The following is an 8,459-nucleotide window of genomic DNA, read 5'->3' on the forward strand; positions in this document are numbered from 1 at the left end:
GGGAAGCCTTGGGGGAGCCCATGTTCCTGCTGTTATCCACTCAGGCCCCCGTGGTGTGCCCTGTTCCCCACTGCCGCTGTCCCTGCCCTCTGCCACTCTGAGCACCCCCTCCCTGGTCCTTCCCTACCCACCCCCCAGGAGAATGCACAGTAAGAAGGGGGGACCCAAAGCTGCAGCTGGGAAGTGGCAGACGCTCCACCCTGGGCCCAAGCCGAGAGCCACTGCTGGTGAGTGCACCCTCTGACCTCCAGGGCACTGTCACCCAAACACTGACCTGTGAGACCTTCTGTGTAACCACTGAGAGACACCCCCTCTGAGGAGAGCCCTTCTTCCAAGAGTGGCTCTCAGGGGATCTCTGAGTTGGGATTAGGTGTGACTGACTGAGGGTTCATTCATTCATCTCAGGCCTTGAGTCTGAATCTTTTTTTTTTTTTTTTTGAGACGGAGTCTCGCTCTTGTCGCCCAGTCGAGTGCAATCCCGACTCAGTGCAACCTCCACCTCCTGGGTTCAAGTGATTCTTCTGCTTCGGCCTCCTGAGTAGCTGGGATTATGGATGTGTGCCACCACGCCCTGCTAATTTTTGTATTTTTGTTTTAGTAGAGAAGGGGTTTCGCCATGTTGGCCAGGCTGGTCTCGAATTCCTGACCTCAGGTGATCCGCCCACCTCAGCCTCCCAAAGTGCTGGGATTACAGGCTTCAGCCACCGTGCCTGGCCCAGCCTTAATCTTATACCCCTGGGGTTGGGGTGGGGGCCTGGGGGTAGCGCTCAGAGAAGCCCAATTTTGGGGGATGGGAAGGGGGCAGGAGCCAGTGGGAGAGGCCTAGGTGGCCAAAAATGGGTTTTGAAACAGGAGGGCTTGAGTCCAAGTTGGGGATTCTCAGTCTAAATATGTGTTCTGCTCTGACTCTGCTGCATCTGGCCGTCCTGTGCTGCCCTCTGCCTGCCGCTTTGCTCCCAGTCACCTTCTCTGTAGTCACTTCCAGGTTGGATGGTGACAACTCACCTGGGCTGGGTTTTCCTGTGGGTTGGGAAGGGGACTTCCCCCAGATCCCCCCCGACCCCGCCTTCACTGTTGTCACTCCCTTGCCCCAACTCCCATTTATTCTCTGTGCTGGCTGTGAACACATTCCAGGCTGCAGATCTGGGGTCCTTCAGCACCCAGGCCTGCGCTGGGGTCTGTGATTACTAAGAGAGTACCCCAGACTGCTCCCCAGACTGCCCCTCTGCTTAGAGTGGGCCTGGCCTAACACCCCTGGATGCCAGAGAGCTCCCAGATTCACAGGAGCAGGTGGGATGATGGTGACCACTCCTCCACACCAGGCTGGGGTTAGATCCTAGTTCCCCAAAATAGCCCCAGCTGCGTCTGAGGCCAGCAGCCCTCCTGGAATGAGGATAATGGGCACAGGCGCCGCATGCTGCTTCCGCAGTCTCTAGCCCTGAGTACACTGCACTCCAATAAACGGGGCAGGGCAGGCGGACCAGCAGGCCGGCCAGGAAACTGGGTTTCGTGGGTGGGGGCTGTGCTCTTCAGTTCTGCTACCTACTGACTGCACCCCCAGGCCTTCACCCTGCACTGCAGCCCATACGCTGCTCTGGACAGCTCTGGCCCAGCATACCTGGGTCTGCTGCAGGGACACCTCTGTCCCTGAACAAGTATCTGCCCTCAGTGCCCATTTCCACCAAGCGTTGGGCCAGCCTGGGCAGGCTTGCTGTCCCTTGGTCTTGCAGTGCCCTGTGTGGCGGGCACGGGCTTCACTTGGCAGATGTGAAAATGGGCCCACAGATGCCCTGCATCCAGCCTGGCTTCCTGGCCCTCCACAGGCATCCCTAGGTTGCTGGAGTGGCCACCGCACCAACACAAGGGTCCTGGGTCCCCTCCCCACCACCCCATCCAGGCCTTACCTGGCCTTGGGTCTGCAGTGCTTCGAGGCCCTCACTCCGGAGCTGCTCCAGGGCTATGGCCAGCTGCAGCCCCTCCACGTGCACCCAGGCCTGCTCCTCCTGCAGCTGCTGCAGCCACAGCTGCTCCTCCTGTAGCTGCTGCAGCCACAGCTGCTCCTCCCGCCACAGCTGCATCTGCAGCTGGACCTGCCTCCACCGGTCCTCCAGCAGCAGCTGCTCCTGGGCCAGGCAAAGCTGGACCTCATGGAGCCTCAGCAGTTCAGGGCCCAGGGCCGGCATGGGGCCCCCTGCTCCACAGCCTTCCATGTGCCCAGTGAGAACCAGCACCAGCTCAGACCCTGGAGCAGCAGCCGGCACCGGCCTCGAGGCTGCCTGTGGCTGCTCTGGCCTGGCCACCCTGGGGTGTCCCTGAGGTGCTGGCTCGATGCTGGTCACGTGCCCTGTAGGGGCCACCCCCGCATCACCCTGAGGGCCCCCTGGGGTGAGGGGCGGGGGCTCGACCTCAGGGCCCTGCTGCCCAGCTGCCGGCTGGGCCCTGCCTGCCCTCCTGGCCCGGTGTTTGCGAACTCGACCTCGTTTCCCAGACATGGCCCTGGATCCAGCGTCTCCTTCACCAGGTGTCTGCTCCCCAGGGGCCCTGGCTCATCGACTGGCCGGCCTCAGGCCAGCTCAGAGGGCGTCCCTGGAGGCCACAGTGGCTGTGTGCTCCCACGCCAGGCTCGGCCCCCTGTTCCAGGTCCTGCCCCTTGGCTGGTGCCCGCAGCACCGCAGCTCGGGACTCTGGCTCTGCCTGTGGGCCTCACTGACCCCACTCGGTGGGGCTGGGCCACACCAGGGAGTTTATAGGGACTCCGCGGCGTGGTGGCTCGCCTGGGCTGAGGCTGACTAACGCGCTGACACGGCGGCACGGGGTTTTACAGGCCGCAGGCCCTGCTGGCGAGACTGGGAGGGAGGCTGAGAAGCTGGAGGAGGCAGCGCCGCAGCCAGAGCGCCGGCTGTGCACAGCAACGGGCGTGCCTGGTCCTGCCCTGGGCGGCACCAATGCCCCCCGCCCCCGCCTCACCCCTAGTCCCACAGCTGGTCGAGGGAACTGCATCCTGGCCGCACTGACCCTCAGGGCCCAGACCCTCCCTGGCCACAGACAACCTGAGCCCAGCTGACCATGGGAACCCCCAGCCTGCGCACTCCGGAGGGCTCCAGAGCAGCTAGCACGCTCCCAGGAGCACCGCTGGGGTTTGGGCTTGCCCGTGGTGTTTGGTGGAGAGAAAGGGCCCAGGGACACAGTGGGAGCGAGGGCAGGGTTTGGGCCACTGCACTGTGGCTGATGGGAGAGACTGGGCCCTCAAAGGCCCGCATGGCACTTTGTGAACGGATGTGGGGCCCAAAGAAAAGTCCTGGCGGTCATGGAGGTGGGGCTGGGACTCTTGGTGCCATCCTGCCTGGGGGCTGGCTGTCCTGCACACTGCAACAAGGGCCTGACTGGACCAGAGCTGCCTTTGGGTCTTGGGGCCGGAGGTGGGGGTACAGGGCTAGCCCCAAACACCAGCGTCTTCTGGGCTTCCTGTTGGGAGGGTGGGCTCCAGGTGGCCTCCTCCCTAGCGTTTCCCCAGCCCGGGGCCGCTGACTCACACCCACGCCCAGGGCCCCATCCCAGCCGGTTCAGTCACACTGGCCCGACTGGTTTGCCTGGCCCAACCCTGCCTGGAGCAGTGCTCCCGCTCCTCTTCAGTCCTAGCCCCAGAAGCTCAGGAGCAGAGGGACAGCCACCTGCCAGGGGAGTGCCGAATTGGACACACAGAGATGGGAAGGGCCTGGGGGAGGGACGTGGCACCAGGTGGTGGACAATGTAAGGGGTGGGGCAGGGCCAGCAGGCAGCACTGCCAGCCCACAGGGTCCTTTTAGCAGAGATGCAACCTGCCTATTCTTGGCCCACAAGAGCCTGGGTGCGTTCCTGCTGGCTGGCTCTCGCCTGTGCCTCCCTGAGGCCCGCTGTGCAGTGGAGTATGTGCTGCTGGAGGAGCCCGTGCTCCTTGAGGTTGTCCGTGTGCCTCCCTCGGGAGGAGGCCCGGGTGGGGTGCTCCCTATCTGCCAGGATGCACGGCCCTTTTGGTGCCCCATAAGTGTCTCTTGAGACTGATGGGTATGGGGGCCTCTCACCCCAAGCTCACTGATGGTCCTTTTCCCCTAGGGAAGCCCGGTGAGAACCGCCCGCTGCAGAGGAAAGCGGGCCGGCAGGCAAGGGAGCCGGCGCCGGCTGAGAGCCCACAGGCCCCTCCAGGTGAGAGCCCGCGCGTCCCGCGCCCGCTGGGGTTGAGCGGGTGGGCTGTTGGCAGGGGGCTGTCCTGGGCCGGGACACGCTCGGTGTGGGCGCGCGCTTGCATGTCATATACACGTGTGCTTGTGCGCGTGTGCAGGTGCGTGCACGGGTGTGTATGCGCGTGTACCCTCACCTGTGAGTGCTCGGCGCAGACCCACGACACGCCCAAGCCCCTCCCGCCGCGCCCGGCTCTCGCCCGCCGCCCGGGTGCGTAGCCTCTCGGGAAGACCCAGCCTTGCGCCACTCGCCCTCGCGGGGGTCGGGGCCGCCTCCATCCTGGGTCCGCCTTCATCGCGGGTCCACCGCATCGTGCCCGCCCAGCGCGCGCCGCCCTCCGGTGGCAGGAAACGGGACACCGCGCCGTCGCCTCGGGCCAGACCGCCTTCTTAGGCTCCGCAGCTCCCACCCTGCGCTGCTCGCGACCGGGTCGGCCGCTCAAACCTTGTGCCGGGCCCGGAACCGCCCTGAGGCTCAGCAGCGCCTCCCAACGCGAACTCGTCGGTTTCCACGCGCCCGCCGCCTTCTTCACTGCTCATTCTGTCCTCGCGGCTGCCCACCCTCCTGCTTCTGCGCTGGTGCCGCGGGCCTACTTCACCCACGGTTCCGCCTGCTCTTCCCTGGGCTCCTCTCCACGGAGCCCATAGGGCCTCGCGGCCCACATCAGGTCTGACCCTGACGCCCCTGCTGGGCATGGGCCATGCTGGCTGCAGCGTCCAGATAGATGCAGGCCTGGCACCAACAGCCAGCTGTACCCCCCAGCTCAGGCCCGGCACCGCCCATCGCCTGATTGCCTGTGTACCCCCTCACACCGCGCCCCAGGTGCCAGGATAAGGAGCTCAACCCTGTCCTGAGGACGGAAGTAGTGGCAGTTGTTTGATAAGAGCCACAGGTGCGCGGAAGCACCGCCGCGGAAGGACCCGTGGGATGTAAGCGGTGGAGCCTGTCCAGTAGCTGGGGATTTGGCCTTGGCAAGAGGCGGCTGTGAGAGGAAGCAGGGAACACAGGCAAGGTCAGACCTTAGGAAAATCTGGGGAGGATGTCCCTTCTGTCACTGAAGGCCAGCACTGGGGCTCTGCCCGGGATCATCTCCAGTCGTTCCTGTGTCTTGGTGTCATTTTCTCCAGGGGCAGGCTCCTGGTGGGAAACCAAGAGGCTGCTCTTCTGCTCTCGGTGTCAGGGAAAGGCAGGGACGCCCTCATTTTGCTTTCTGTAGTTTGAGGTGGACTCCTAGCCTTCCTCCAGTACAGCCCTGCCTCACTCGCTCTGCTCTGCGGGGTGTGGGGCAGACAGGACCAGGGAGCTTCATCTGGTCGAGGGAAACTCAGACTGGAGGCCACAGGGCCAGGAGCTGCATCCTGGCTGCACTGAGCCTCAGGGCTTCCCATCAGGAGCCTGCACCTGGAGAAAGTGACACCAAGACACAGGGAGCTCCATGACCCCTGCCATGGTGCCTCTTTTTGCTACAAAGTGGGTTTCTGGCTCAGAAGCAGGGCTGCTGGGGGTGCTGGGACTGCATAGGTGGGGTTGGCAAGGGGGATTCTCCACATCTGCTAGGAAGTCTATTTCAGCCAGAACAGGCTGTGTTCCCTTCAGAGCAGCAGGTGTCAAGTGAGACTGCCCTGCCTCCAGACGGTAGGCTCAGGGCTGGGCACTTAGTGTTGAGGATGTGTGAGGCTCCAGCCCACAGCCGTGGCCACCCAGCTCACGTGCCTTCAGAGGAGTCCATGCTGCTGACTCAGCGCTTTCTGTGCTTCGGGGACACCTGGTCGCCATCACATGGACACGCTATTTTTGCACTCGGAGGCTATTCCAGGAAGTCCATCCAGACAGAGCACGCCGTCCCCAGCCTCCTCCTCTCGGCCTGCAGCCCTGCTCTCCCCACATGTCTGATGATCTGTAAAGAGGGCTTGTTCTCCGTGGGTGGGACTTGCTCTAGATCAGTCTTGGAAAAGGAGCTCATGCTGTTGGTGTAGCCACCATTCCTGCCCCCATGCCACTCTGCCCCAGGGCCTGCTGGCTGCTGTCCATGGTGTGGTCATGATGTCCACCTGCCTGTCTGTGCCCCGCTGTGGCCGACTCTCTCTAGGGGCGTCCCTGCAGGATGCAGAGCCTCCGCCTGAGCTTGGCTTTCCCTGCTCCTCACAGACCCATCCCCCAGCCTTTTCCAACTCTCCGCATCACCACTGTCTGGGGCCCTGGAGAGCCAGCCCCAGCCCTCACTGGTGTTCGGAGTTAGTGATACACAGGAAGTGGGTGATCAGGTGCCCCCGGGGGGCTGTCCCTCGCTGCTGCCCCCCAGGACCTCCCTGCATGGGACTGCAGAGTGCGGGGGAGGTGAGGCTGGAGTTGATGCCAGCGTGTGGGAGCCTTTCCCAGCCTTTCCTCTGTATTGGTGCCCTCCCCAGGCGGCATCTGTGCTGCAAAAGGGGGCAAATGCGATGGGCCCGGGGACTCACCTGTGTCGTCTGGGCTGGGCCCGCAAACACCGTTTCCACCACGCAGTAGTTGGCTGCTGGGCTGCCCAAGGGCGTGACTGTGGAGCAGGGAAACCCAGCCTGGGAAGGCAGCATTCCAGGAGCTGCTTTCCAAAAGAATAGCCTCCACTAGGAAGGTGTGGCTGGGCCCCAGCGCCCCAGAAACCTGTGGGAGGCTCCACAGGGGCCTGCCGGAGGCTCCACACCCACCCTACCTCCTGCACACCGGATCCTCGGGACAGACAGTGTGGTCCAAGCAGCCCGGCAACTTTCACCGTAGCCAGCAGCCCTGGGCCACACTGGGGACGGCGAGCCTCTGGGTCTCTCAGTCAGCGGGTGGGGCAGTGACCCCAAACATGGCCTGTGCTGCTGCCACGGTGCTAAGGGGCCTGCCGAGCATGGGGTCTTTCTTGCTGGATGGAGGCACAGGTGCCAGAATCTGTCTTTTGCCCTGTGGTGTCCTGGCACAGCCTAGATCTATGGACCCCTTCACCAGGTGCTTTATCCCCCACCCCCCAGAACTCCTGGGACCATTGAGATGCCCAGGAGATGGGGGGTTCCTGTGCCTGTGTCCCCTTGCCGCTATAGCAGCCGCCACATCTACCAGCTCTGCAGGGTGGCCACCAGGCACGGCCTTGGCAGTCTGACGTCGAGGAAAGCCAGCCGTGCTGCAGGTTTCCTTCCCTCTGGCTCTCCACTTCTGCCTCCCTCTTCCACTGTTTTTGGTTTGGGTTTTTTAATGTTTTGTTTTGTTTTTTTGAGATGGGGTCAGCTGTCTTGCCCAGGCTGGAGTTCAGGGACTATTCCCAGGCGTAACCCTAGCTCACTGCAGCCTCCACCTCTTGGGCTCAAGTGATCCTCCCGCCTCAGCCTGAGTAGCTGGGACTACAGGTGTGTGCTCCCATGTCTGGCAAGCCTCTTTCAGTGTCGCTATAGGTTTTTCTCCATCTTTTTTCATCTTTGGACTTGGGCTGTTTGACTTGAGTCTTCCAGTCTGGATTTTGCTGTTAAGATGGAAAACCTTGAGACTGCGTCTTTGTTTAGCATTTAGACATACGGCCCCTCTTCATTTGCTCAGTGGAATTACGATTGCACTTGGAAATGCATCGTCTTGGGTGTGTTCTTTAAGCTGAACTTTTGTAGATCTGGCAGGACGTTTAACACCAGGCCGTGAAGCCTGCTTCAGAAGTGACTGAAACATCTGCTTTATAGTGTATATTTTAAAAAATCATTTTGTCATATGAATAATTACACTGCCATTTACAGATAAATGAGATCAGAAACATTAGTTTCATATGTTGTAGTTTTTAGTTTCTGAATACCCATTGGATTCTTTTTCTTTTTTTTTGAGATGGAGTTTCCCTCTGTTGCCAGGCTGGAGTGCACTGGGGGTTGGCTTACTGCAGCCTCCGCCTCCCAGGTTCAGGCAATTCTGCCTCAGCCTCCTGAGTAGCTGGGACTACAGGCGCATGCCACCACACCGGTTAATTTTTGTATTTTTAGAGACAGGGTTTCTTTTTTTTTTTTTTTTTTGAGACAGAGTCTCGCTCTGCCGCCCAGGCTGGAGTGCAGTGGCGTGATCTTGGCTCACTGCAAGCTCCGCCTCCCGGGTTCATGCCATTCTCCTGCCTCAGCCTCCCGAGTAGCTGGGACTACAGGCACCCGCCACCTCGCCCGGCTAGTTTTTTTTGTATTTTTTAGTAGAGACGGGGTTTCACCGTGTCAGCCAGGATGGTCTCGATCTCCTGACCTCGTGATCCGCCC

The 8,459-nt window shown here is 61.7% G+C and overlaps 1 pseudogene; it reads right to left on the reverse strand.

Annotated features, from left to right (window-relative positions):
* Positions 1-6,437: 6,437 nt before the first annotated feature.
* Positions 6,438-8,459, reverse strand: part of LOC112630216 — an 18,187-nt pseudogene continuing 16,165 nt past the window's right edge.

Source organism: Theropithecus gelada, chromosome 8 (assembly GCF_003255815.1).
Source record: "Theropithecus gelada isolate Dixy chromosome 8, Tgel_1.0, whole genome shotgun sequence".
Classification (NCBI taxonomy): Eukaryota; Metazoa; Chordata; class Mammalia; order Primates; family Cercopithecidae; genus Theropithecus; species Theropithecus gelada.